At 38.1% G+C, this 14,026-nt stretch overlaps 1 protein-coding gene across 1 annotated transcript in view; it reads left to right on the top strand.

Annotated features, from left to right (window-relative positions):
- Positions 1 to 14,026, top strand: part of Dpyd (dihydropyrimidine dehydrogenase) — an 835,953-nt gene that overhangs the window by 802,175 nt on the left and 19,752 nt on the right. The window lies entirely within an intron of this gene.

Here is a 14,026-nt window from a genome sequence, read left to right on the forward strand (position 1 = left end):
AACCTGGATCCTATGTGCCTTTTTGTTTGTTTTTATAGCAGAGCCAATTTCTTCATCACCTCATTTTTTCCTGTTTTTCTTTGCTTCCGTTCCATTGTGTGAAGCAATTTTTGTTCCATTTTTCCTCCTTGGTTTTTGCCCTTGACATTATTTGCAACGTGTAGCCCTGAAAGCCGTAGCATTTTGAAGGTGGATTTCAAACACAAATTATTTCATCCAGTCCTCCTATGGATGAAGAAGGACTGTTTAGTAATGCCTTCTTTGTGTGTAGTTAATATTTGTGACATTTTTATAATTCAAAAAAACTCACTTCATCTTCATATTACTGTGTTGAGCATCAATCAGGTTTATGCTCAATATAGCAATAATATATTCAGTTCTATGCTGTTTTATAGTTTTGAAAATAGTAAAAAGCTGTATTTTAATAATCTATTAATGTTTTTCATATTTCAAACAATTGTGTGGAGCTAATAGGTTTTGTGACACAGCTGAAAACAGGCTCATAAAGGACAAGCCACTTGCACAGGTCCTTAGGTTATAATGTCTGCTCCCTAAGATCAGTGCTTGTTTTGCACATTGGATGACTAATAGAAAAGGCTACTGTCTTTTGTTGCCTGAATTTTCAGTAACTACCACATGCAACCAGAAAGCAATACACACAAACACACACACTTATACATATATGCATAAATAATTTTCAGTTCTTGTCCATTGTATGACTGTTACCATTTATATCCACTTGTAACATCAGTCTGATTTATTCCTATACAATGGATCTTACATGAGTTTGTAACTAGGCAACAAACTTCTTACAGATAATTTTAGGTATAATAATAGTTATCTTCATTTTCCAGTTCATATCACTTATAATTTCTTTGAATGTTTTTTAAAAAATGTTTTATTTATATCAGTTATCTATTTGGAACCTGCACTAAATGATGCAATGAATACATATATGTATAGTGTTTTTTATGTACCTTTTACCTATAAAGACTAAACTTGTTTATAACATCATCCAACCTTGGGAGTTTGGAAGTTCTCCAAAGCATCTTTGTCTTATAACTGGTAGAGATTTAAAATGTTCTACAGTTGAAAAGATGGTATGGAATTACACTTTATTACATACTTCAGTGTTTCTATAAAAAGCTATATGATACCAACTGGGAGTAAACCCCAAGGATCTCTAGTTGTAAATTTGAAAACAGAATGATAGCTCACTGGAGCATTGCAGACCAGCTAGCCCAACCCCCTTATCTTACACATAAGGGCACTCAGCCTCAGAGGGAGTTGCCATCCTTCCATGGGTCACAAAATTAGCTGATGGCTGGCTGGGCTTTGTCAGACCCCACCTCTGAAAGCTGAGCTACATGCTACCTCCAATCTGCCACGTTGCCTGCCCCAGCAAGATGCCTCCCACAGGCACTGCTTCTTGAAGCTGAAGTATATTAAATTCACATTTGGCTGCTAATCATTTTCTCAGCAGCTCTATGGTATTTCATTAACTGCTGCATGTAACACTGTGGCCTTTCACCTGTATTAACTTGAGCTCATTAAACTTGAGGCCAGTCATAAACAGGACTGAACTAATCCAGATATTTGGCTTCATGTGTGTTCAGCATTTGTCTAATGGTTTCTACTGGGTGAAACATTTCCCTTCACAATTTTTGAAATGAGAGAATAAAAACACAAAGAACATGGATTTCTTGAGAAGTATTCCAGATGGAGTGTACCTTTTCATATCAAAAATAATATATTGAATAGCTCATGCAAGGCACTGTGGGTGAGGGGCACAGTAATGTGAAGTACCCACAGCACAGACCAGGGATAGAGTTCCTGATTCTGTCATTTAATGAAGAGAAGTAGAATGAGTGATTTAGGATGCCTGAACCTCATCCTTGTCCTCAAATATTTGAAGGCAAATATATTCATTCTATGTTCCTGATGAAGACCCACTCCTCTCCACACTTTGCAAAGGAACTGAAGATGAACTTGAACAGAACTTGAAGTGGGTCCCAGATAAAGGCTAGAAAACATGAATTTTGATGTCCAAAGGCAGAAGATGAATGTTTCAGCTTTATAAGATAGTATCTTTGGTCTTTCCTCTGCCCTTAGGTTCTTTTTAATGCTGAACAAATTGAACGATGCCAGCCACACTAGAGAATGGTGCCCTACACCCATCAATTCACATGCTCATCTTTCTAGAAACACCCTCAAGACATATTCATAGGTAATGTCTTACTGCACCATCTAGACATCCCTTGGCCCATGGATATCAAACACAAAATTCAACATGTTGCTGCAGGACTACTTTTTATTTCCTAATTTAAAATCTTAAATATTAATACTAATAGTTTTATGGATTATCTAGCTTACTGTCCTGCTACAAGCAAAAATCCCATCTCTAATCTTCTGGACTATTTTCTCTGCCATAGTCAGGATACTATGATCTACCTTTCTTCCTGTGACTACACCATCTGGTCACAATTTTCAAACATTAGGTGCTTTCATACTTCCTAATGAGTGAAATCCAAGCCAGCTTACACATAATTCAGAGTCCTTCATAAATAACCCAGATTTTCTCCACAGTACCCCTGCCACTCAATGTATCTTAGCAAATTAGGACTAAATTCATTCTTCATTTCCTTCACTTCATGCCTCTTTTTCATTGTCTATGTTTTTGAGACAAGACTTTGCTATGTATTTCTTGTTGGCCTAAAACTCACAGTGTAGCACAGATTGACCTCAAATCCATGCATCTATCTGCCTGTTGAATGCCAGGGTCACAGGCACATGCCATAGATCTAATGCCACTCTATCCCTGTAGTGCCCTCCTTCTCCAGCACTGTATGCTCCTGAAATTTTTCAGTGTAAGGACTTCCTTCAGTTAAAAGCCTTTCTTCAACTCTAGCTATGGTCAGTTGCCCATCAGATCAACTGTCAGACCACTTCAGCATCTCTACCTGCATTTAGCCAACTTCTCCTTAAAAGTATTCTTATAACCCATGGGCCAAGTAAGTTCACCCAGTTTTGTCCTTTCGCGGTTGCTACAAAAGCTCCAAAAAATGCATTCTCTGTTTATTCCTGCTGTGATGGAAGTCAGATCCTCTCAATGCTTACTTTCTCTTGATCTCTATACTCATAACTATATGCCAGTCAAAACATGGGACTCACTTCCTTGATTGTTTTCCCCAGATTTCTCATAAGGATGTGTAAGTGTGTAGTGAAGATCAGAACCATGCATGCCTCTCACAAAAGAGCATCAGCTCTGTTGCCCACAGGATCTCTTTAATCGCTGACCACAGGAGTTCTGATCTCTCTTAATACTGTTGTCTATCTCCTCCCCTCACCCTGTCCTCTCTCTCCTCCCTTCTCTATTCTCCTTCTTGAGTATTCCTGGCAATTCTCCACATACTGTCTTTAACCTTTCTCTCTGGATTTGGTCTCTTCTAAATGAGAGCTGCATTTCCCAAACCTTGACCTGAAGATGTGCTGATTATTACAGTAAGCAGTAGGAAACCTGATAAGAGCCATCTAAATGCTATTTCAATATTAAAATTCCACCATTCCCAGTTCCTTTGGAGATGAGTCAGTTGAGTCAGACTTCTTCACAATGCTCTGAGAGGCTTCCAAAAAGAATCTTCTCCTATTCTTTATTGTGGCCTCAGGACCTGCACCCACACTGTAATAACAAAAACCAAAGTTGCTGTAATTAGCTCTAAATGGTATTCTTTAACACTAGAGTTATTGCTCTGTGTTGATGCTATCTCTAATAGGTGAGCATTCTGCTGGTTCCATGGCATCTCTCCCACACTGTTACCTCTGTCCCTCCAGTGTTTCTTTCACTTGGAAGATTGACATCCTTATTCTTGACCCTCACACCTTTATTGGCACAGCTTGCCCAGTTAACCTAACTTTATCCAGAGAACTCAGGTTAGGTGTCACCTCATTCAGACAATCACTGACCTGTAGTGTTCCGTCAAGGATCCTACACGGTAGTGGATTGCCCTGGACTGGAGATGAACTGGACCTGTGAAAATAAGTGGGTGGGGAGCAAGGAGAGACCGACACCAAGAAGATGTATCAAGGTGTACTTTACTTGAGGGGAAATGAGTTTATATAGCAGACAGCAAAAATGAAAGCACAACATTCAAGCTTTTAACATAAACCTGAGACCGGACAAAGGGACGAAGGGATGCTGGCAGTCTGTTTAGCAAGCGAGGACTTCAAATGCAGTTCCGACAGAAGTGAGCTGATTGTCAGTCTTGATCTCAGGAGCTGCAGTCAGTCAGTGCTTCACACCACAGGTGGGTGGCCTCAGCCCTGGCATTCTTTCTTGGCATTCTTTCACTTTCAAAACAGTGAAACAGCATCCGAGCAGAGGGGAGGGAGTCCACACTGACCCCTTGGCCTGAACTAGGTACACAATGTTATCTCTCATATAACAGCCTGCATCACCTGTGTGGTAGCCCTTGCCACTGGGCATTGCAATTATTATGATCTATAGGTTCTTTAAGGTCACAGACTGTCATATATATACATATGTGTGTATGTAATATATATAGATACATATATATGTATATATGTATATATATTTCAAGTGTTTGACACTCTTTAAGATTCATGAATTACAGTTGTTTTGATGGTAACATTACTCGTTTCATGTAATTTCTAATCTTAAATAAAATGTGTATATCATTTGTTTCGATCTAAAAGAATTTGGGATGCCTGGAAAATGTTTGGCCTGTTCAATCTATTTACAATATTCAGTAACTCATAAATACTAGATCATTACTTTTCTCTCTGAGATCTCAAGGAAGGAAGATGGAAACATGGCTAAAAGTGATGAGACAATGTAGGAGGTATGAGTCTTAAAAGACTTGTTAACTTCACTGTGTACCACGAGGGAACCTTAACATAGGGAGGAGAATTTCTTAGATATTATGAAGACTGACTTTAAACTACAAAGCCAGATTGGCATGGACTAGTGATTATATATATATATATATATATATATATATGTATATATATGTATATATACACACATATATGTATGTATACATACATACATATATACATATATGTATACATACATGTATATATATATACATACATATATGTGTGTATATATACATATATATATATATATATATATGAATTACGGTGATAGGGATGTAAAATGGGTAGCATTCACAGCACCAGCAGCAAAGACCTGCAGCATTAACTGAGCAGTTGTGAGTATTACAACCTTTATTCTTTAACACCTACTCTAACATTGTGAGCAGAGATTACCATTCTCATGCTATTGAGAGAGAAAAGTCATTGTAGGATAGCTTGGTAATAAACTATAGTCAAATAGCTAAAGAGTGCAAAATTATGACTGTCTTGCAAAGTTTTCTTGTAAATCAGTACCCTAAATACTTCATGAGTGTTGGCTCTCCAACCTTAACCATGAAATACAGGCCATAATTGCTTTTGACTCACTCAGATATTATATACATATACATCATATATACATATATTATATAGATAGATAGATACACATTTCTTTACCAAAAGTACTATGCTTCAGTATTGCTTGCCAAATTCTAGTTTGCCAATTTTTACTATTATTCTACAAAATACATAGCATATAGATGTTCTTCTGTCTTCTCACTGTTATTCACTGTCCAATTCTGAAGCAATTACTAAATTATTTCATGTTGTATCAGTTTAAGCACTACATGTCAATTGATCCTGTGGATGATGAGAATTTCTAAACCTTTGTATTAATGCTGTAATAAATACTACATTGAAAGTGTATAGTCCATGAAATACTTTTTCTTTTATTGAAAATGGATTTCTTCTCTCCTATACTATGTCCTGATTTAGTTTCCGGTCCTTCTGTACTCCTGGTCCCTCCCTGCATCCCCTGCCATCTGGATCCACTCCCTTTCTGTCTCTCACTAGAAAACAAATAGTCTTCTAAGGGATAACAGTAAAATAAAACATAAGATTAAACACAAACAAATACATCAGCATTGGACAGGACAAGCAAGCAGAAGGGAACGAGCCAAAGGAAAGGCACAAGAAACAGATACAGATGCAGAGCCGTTCTTATTCACATACTGAACAATCACATAAAGACACAGAACTGAAACCCATAAGATATACTCAAAAAAGACCTGGAGGGGAGAGAGAGAAAGAGAGAGAGAGAGAAAGAGAGAGAGAGAGAGAGAGAAACTACATAATATAATACACTATGACATTATCTATCACCATTTTTAAAGCTCTGAAATGATATTATGAGACAAGGAAGACTCCATTGAATTAGGTTTGCTAACCATCTACTGTTGGGCATAAGGCCTACCCTTAAGAGTTTCCACAGTGAGACTCCTCCCTTGGAGGAACTAAATTATCAATTGCAAGTGGTTAATAACTGGAGATAGCTTCTGGTTTGGGGCATGGGTCCACTTCTCGAAGCTCTAAAACTCTATATGGTGCATACCTGTACAGGCCCTGTACATGTTGGCCCTGTCACTGTGAGTCCGTATGAGTGCCAGCCCTGTCGATGCCTTGTTCCTTAATGTCCCCCATCCCCTGTGACTCTTACTCTTTCTACCTCCTCTGAGCCCTGAGGGGATGGATTCAAAGGAGATAATCCTCTTAGAGATGAGTGTTCTAAAGTCTCCCACTCTGTATATTTGTCTGGCTGTGGTCTCTCTATTTGCTCCCATCTGATGCAGAAGGAAGCTTCTCTGGTAATGTCTGAGCGAGGCACTCATTTGTGAGTATAGCAAAATGCTTTTAGTAGGTACTTTATTGCTACATTCTCTTGGTAGCACAGAAAGTATTTGTTTTACCCCTAGGTCTCTGAACTATCTAGTCTCAGGTTCTTGGTCACCCAAGCAGTATAAGGTATGGGATCCAGCTACTGTAAAGGGGCTTAAGTCAAATCAGACTCTTAGGTGGTTACTCTCAAAAACTCTGTGCCCCCATTGACCTAGCATATCTAGCAGATAGGGCACTATTGTAGAAGGAAGGATTTGTAGCTTTGTTTTTACATGTCTCCTTTGGTAGCATATGCTATACTTTCTGTACCGAAGACAATAGTACATAGGGGTGAAGGTTCTATGTAGGCACCAGATTGACTTCCCCATGCTCAACCAGTTGTATAGGTATTATCCTTATTAGAGTCTTACTATCAAGAACAAACTACAGTCTTTGCAATGTGTTGAGTTGTATGGGCATTCTCGTAGGAACTCTTTGACCAACAATTCAGTTAGATATAATACATTCCTGGTACTGGAAGCTTCATTTGGTAACGAGATGTTCAGGTACACCTCTGTCTTTGACTTACTCATCAATTTCATTTAGATCACCTTTACATATATATATGTATATGTATATATGTATATGTATATATGTGTGTGTGTATATATATATATACACACACATATATATATTTCTTCTGCATTAGGTTTCTATACTATCCTTTATATGGTCCTTGATTTTTAGCTATCTCTCCCTTTATTCCATCATTTGTCTCCCTTTCGTTCCCATTCCCCAGTGGATCTTCCCACCCCATGCCCCCATTACTCTATAACTATTCTTTCTAGTTCCCTTTCCTTGGGAGATCTACCTGTTCCTCTAGTCCCTTACTCTGTCTCTAACCTCTGTGATTCAATAGATTGTAGCTTGTTTATCATTAATTTAATAGCTAATTTCCACACATATATATGAATACATATGAATATGTTGAGTACATACCATATATTGTCTTTCTAGGACTTGGCTCCCTAACATAGGACTTTTATATGTGTGTGCATACATATACATATAGATGTACATATACATACGCACACACACACACGTGTGTGTGTGTGTGTGTGTGTGTGTGTGTGTGTGTGTGTGTGTAGTACTGTCTATTTACCTGTGAACTTCATAGTTTCTTTTCTGTGGCGGAATAAAGTTCCACTGTGTAAGTGTATCATATTTTCTTTATCCATTCATCTGATGAGAGACATCTAAGTTGTTTTCTGTTTCTAGCTGTTATGACGAAAGCATCAGTGAATATAGCTGAGTAAGTGTCTTTTAAGGAGAAGAAAGCCTCTGTTGGGTGTATGCTCAAGAGTGGTATAGCTGGATCTTGAGGGAAATTAATAACCATTATGAGGAACTACCAGACTGATTTTCATAGTGGCTGTACAATTTGACAATCCCAACAGCAATGAATGAGTTTTCTCCTTGCTCCACAACCTCACTAGCCTTAACTGTTGATACTGATCTTAGCCATTCTGATGGGTATAAGATGAAATTTTGAAATATTTTTAATTTGTATTTCCTTGAAAACTAAGGATGTTGAACAATACTTTAAGTGTTTGTAGGCCATCTGGGTTTTGAGAATCTTGTTTAGATCTATAACACATATTTTAATTAGATTATTTGTTTTCTTGTTGAATACTTTTTGAGGTCTTTATATATTTTACATATTAACTATCTATCAGATATGTAATTGGTAAAAGTGTTTCCCCATTCTGTAAAATGTCATTTTGTCCCTGGCTATAGTGTCATGCAGGTTCCCAGGGGATAACTGCTGGAATTGGGGACTAGGAGAAAGTAATCAGTGGGAGGAAGAAAGGTTGGAGGGGAAGATCTGTGTGATCTTCTGGGGGTAGGGGCAAGGAGGGGAGAGATGCCAGAGCAGCTCGTCTGCTGAAGAGCTGTGGGCGAGATTAGGGGAATGAACTGGAAGAGAAGTGAAGACTTGTGCTTCCTGGGCTGGGGTGTCCTGCAGGTTCCCAGGGGGTGTGTTTCTCAATCTAAACCACAATAAAGAAGATATGAAAACAACAGGCAAATCTGAGTCAACAGTCGTTTTTTCCGAATTGAGAAGGAGGTTCCGGAATTCACACATTACAGAGCTGAAAAGACACTCAACATCCCCATCTTCCACACTGCATCCCATCATTCTGAGCACATAGCAATTAAAGCAGGCTCAGAACATACTGTAGATTTCTTCATTTCAACCCCAGAATAGCCATTTTACCTGAAATCATCCGGATTAGAGAGTCCAAGATCCCAACCATCACACCCTGGTGCACTTTGAACATTTATGTATATGTGTATATGTGTATATAAATTATATAAATTTTATATTTATACATATTATATATAAGTGATAAATAATTTATATATTTGATGTCCAAAAAGCATTTCAATTCCCTTATGCAATTTAAAGACCTATTCTATAGAAATGCATTGACTTTATTTTTCTTCAATTCTTGGTCACTTGGTGACATTTATAGAGCATTCCAAGCAGTATGATACAGCTTGTAGTAAGTAGGGTAAAAGTGATAAAAGGGAATATTTGATTTACAATTTAGTTCAATGTTAGCCCTTCATGAACATGAGCGATACTTACACAATTAAGCACTATGACTACTATATAGATTCCATTTGGAGGTTATTTAACCTTTAATCAAGACAGTTCAGACATTCTGTACTGTATTTGGGGGCAAAGGGGGTGTAACCATAGATAGCTAATGTAGCCCCCGCATATGTAAAATATGTCATTTGAAATAAAGATCCACATTAGATAGCTGTAAAGGATATATATTTTAATATATGTTATTCTTCCTTCTGTCAGTGCATAGATGTGGACACATAAGTGCACAAACAAGAGATAGGTTGGCAGATGTCAGTTGTTTGAGGTTCATACTGATTCACGTTTATAACATACAGCATAACTCAGAAATTCTTTTATCCTTCCAGGTTATTACTGTAGATGTTACAGTAATTACTCTTCTTGCAGTGATTGTTTCCAATCAGATAAGAGAGAATGATTTAAAAATAGAATTGATACCCTACAGTTCTATAGAGTGTGCTATTAGCCAACTCTATGCCATGCTCCTGAAAGTTATGCAATTTAAACTGGATGATGCCAGTGCCTGCTTCTATTAGGAACAAGAACCCTTTTCCACTCTGTAATATGCTCAATTACCTCTAGATTGATCCGTGAATAAATTATAATCCAAATAGACTACTTTTCCTCCGAGCTTTGCTGACGTAAGGAATCACTGCTGATTCACAAGGTTGCCACCTCTCTACCAGCAATGTAACCACTTTTTATATCTGGATAGAGACCATTTCAGTATGAGATACTGTTATCTTTAAAAGATTAGGGTGTAGTTTTTCTGAGGAGAGCAAATTCATCAGTCATGAATCCCTGGAGAGACTACTGAAATGAAAATCACCCCTCTCTGAGTTTTGTTCTGCGTGTCGGTGGCATGGCTGATCAGATGGTCCTCCAGGATGTTTTGCCTTTGCTTGGGGAACCTAGCATGATACACAGATACACAAAACTTCTTTGAGTTGTGGCTGGTTCCTCGTTTTTCATTAAGAGGAGAATGAACAAGGAGGAGAGGCTCCTGTCGCTGTGTCCACCAGTCCCCACTGCTTCTCCTCCTACAATGGAAAATCAATTAGCTACATGTTCAGGCAGAGATTTGTACCAAAAGCTTCACTAATCATCACTGATTGTACACTGATTGTATACCCTGACCAGCTACACATTCATCTTTGCTTTTTCTTAGCCTTGTTTGGTTCTGCATATTTTGTCCATTTGTCTGTTTCTGCATGAGTCAAGTCATAAATGTAAGGCTGAATGTAACCTGACTGAAGGTAAAGGAGGAAAAACAATATCGTTTACATTATCAGAGACTCCTAAGGATCTGAGTTCAATTACCAGCACCCATGTTTAAAAGCTAGGAATGATGTTAAGTACCTGAAATCCTAGCACTGGAGAGGTGGAGGGGTAGACACAGCCAGATCCCCTGGGGCTCACAGACCACAGCCAGCTTAGATTAATGGGTGAGCCCTAGATACCAAAAAGAGACACTATCTCAAAAAAGATGAAGAGCTTCCAAGCCATCTCACTAGAAATTTACCTGTGGCCTCTAAATACACAATGAAGATAATAATCCATAGTCCCATAGAGGTACATGTGCTCATATGAGCATTGCATGTGTGTCTACACACACAAACACACACACACACACACACACACACACACACACACAAGATACTTTTGGTACCTATAAATCCTAAAGCCACTTTAATACATTTAATTTCTGTGTATGTGTGTGTGTACACATGTATTTTCAAGGGTATGTGCATGTGTGTACATGCCAAAGCCTGAGGTTAACATTAAATAAATTCCACCTTAGTGAGACAGGGTCTCTCAACTGAACCCAGCACCCATTGATTCAAGCAGTTTAACTATCACATCTTACTCCATGGATTCCCCTGTCTCTGCTTCTTACATGGCAGGATTACAGGTAGTCTTCTATACCCACCAGAGTTTATATATGGGTACTAGGATCTAAATTCTAATCCTCATTCTTGCGTGGCAAAAAATTTACCCACTGAGCTATCTTCACATATCTACCCCATACCGTATTTTTTTCAGCATTTAATTTTTCATACTGAGTGAAGCAATAATCCCTGTGGCAGCCTCAAAGTTTTGGAAAGTGTCCCTTAGCCTCTGGTCTCTCCACATGACAATAGGAAATAACAAATAAACCCATCTGAGTTTGGAGCTGTGTGGTTCATTGGTATTTTGTGCATGTTTTTTCAATTTAAAAAAAAAAGAAAAGTGTGGCAGTAGCCACTCTTATCTAATTAATTTTTCTCACCAATGAATAAATAATATCCTACAGGAATCTTTACATTAAATTGAAATCATTTCCTTCGTACTGATTATGCAGATAAGTAAATTAGTGCCATAGTACTGTTATCCATGGGGGTTGGGGGGAAACTGGATGCTTCAAATTTATATTGGCAAATGTGATCAACTACTACAAAAATCACAGGGGCTATCAGCCTATTAGTTGCTCACACTGGATGTCTGCTGTTCAACATGAAGGGATTTTCAAATTTCTGGAATCCTCATCATAATCACTGTGAATGCAATGGTTTAAGGTCACAGTTTAACTACATTTCTTCTATTCATTTGAATGAGGAATAATCATTTTAGATTTAGTGTGTGTGTCTATGTTTGTGTGTGTGTGTGTGTGTGTGTGTGTGTGTGTTGCATATATAGGCATGCATACTCTTGGAGAGCAAAGAAGGAGTTGAATCCCATGAAGCTGGAGTTACAGGTAGTTTTAATGGTTCAACATAGTACTGTGAACTGAACTCTGGTCCCCTGAGAAGGCAGTAAGCAATCTTAGCTACTGAGTTATCTCGGCTACCCCTGGGTAACAAAACAGCCAAATAGAAGACACTGTCCTCCAATCTCTGTTTTAAGAAGATGAATTGAAAAGTTGCAAGAACATTTGTTTTTTGGAACAGCCTTTACACAACTCAAGTGGAATTGGATGGTGCTGAGAGAGATGCAATTGATCGCAGCAACCAGGATCATGGTTCAGACATCTTAGGATTAGTTGACATGAGAGCCTGTAAGAACCAGAGGCTGTGTGCTTAAACATTGAACCATTCTTGATCATCTGTATTGGTTCAAGGCTCAGATTTAAGGGTCCTTGACATACAAGAAAAGTGTATAGTGATTTTCTGACTTGCTTCACAAATGTGACGTGTTCTGTACTGCACTTTATGAGACACTGTCTAGACCCAAGGAAACAATCATCCTAGTGTAACCCCAATTCCCCATTTGGCCCAAGCATCCAAACAGTGTTATTTGAACACTATATAGGACATAAAAGTAAAATTTACATGAGAATTCTTTTTACATTAAAGTGGCTTCCCTGTGGGATAAGTTCTGAAGACTGCTTTGAGACTCTTACTTGTTTATGATTTTAATAAGCCAGCATCACTTATATTACAGGAAAATAGAAAATATTTTCTACCCTCCATCATATCATTTCATGTTACTGTAAGCATTAAATGTTGTAATTTGGAAAAGTGCTAAGATATAGAGATGAAGTACAGATTTCTAATCCAATTGGGTATAAATTAATTTCACATTGACTTCCATTTTCCATTTACTTGACTTCTTGACATAATTATAGTGAGTTGATCATCAAAGTAACAAGCTTAGGTGTATCTCCACATAAATATGTTCTTTGCTAATATAAATATACAGTGGAAGGCTACAGTCTGGTCTGCCTTGAATGGGTGGCATGTGTTCCATTACCTACCTACCCTCTTGCAGTCTCCAAAGAGCTCATGCCCCTGGGGTCATATGCAAGCTGGAGAATGAAGGCTGGTACTCTGAAACAAGTGTGATTCTTTTTCCACTGCTGGGTCAGAGACCAGGTGACATTGCAGTGCTGTACTTTTCCAAATCCCTATCATCTAGAAAAATGGGTTTCATTGTTCAGGAGCAAGAGCATGTGTTTGCAGTGGTATAAAAGCCATGGCAACTCCAGCTTACAGTCTGCAATGAAAGATTTGGAATTCGGTGGTGTCTGTCATTGGTGGGATGTGTCAGTAAATGTGCAGATCAAAGGTTCCAGCAAGGGGAAAGACACTGTGAAGAGGAGATAATTGTGGGATAATGAATGGTATGAGGTCATTTTTGTGTTAAACTTAAAACCACTTAGCATTTTTCCATGGCACCTAGGTTTCTTCCTAAATGAACTTTGTAAAATACAATTGAATAACCTTGAGATTTAAAGCCTCATCGTGCTTCGGAATACTGATGGAGTTTGTTTAAGCATTGCGATATGCCCTCTGCCTTTCATTTCTATTTTTGCCTTCTTCACGCAAAATAAAGTTTATTTTCTGTGCAGAGGAATCAATATTTTTGCCATTTTGCTTTTTCAACTATTCCAGTAAGTTGCAATCAACATTAGTTACAATCTTTAAAGAGATGCAGTAAGAATTTGAACACAATAAAATGGAGATACAGATGAGAACTTTGGCAAAGCACCTATGCTATTGACAGAGGCATTTGTCAAGGGCTACGGCTGTGTCTATACAGTGCTAAAAACCTGCCGGAGGGGAAAATAAAGCATCAATAGGTTGCACATTCTGTCTGTACAAACCAAACAAATGGTCTCCTTAATAGCAATTATTTTAAGTGAGT

Source organism: Mastomys coucha, unplaced genomic scaffold (assembly GCF_008632895.1).
Source record: "Mastomys coucha isolate ucsf_1 unplaced genomic scaffold, UCSF_Mcou_1 pScaffold16, whole genome shotgun sequence".
Classification (NCBI taxonomy): Eukaryota; Metazoa; Chordata; class Mammalia; order Rodentia; family Muridae; genus Mastomys; species Mastomys coucha.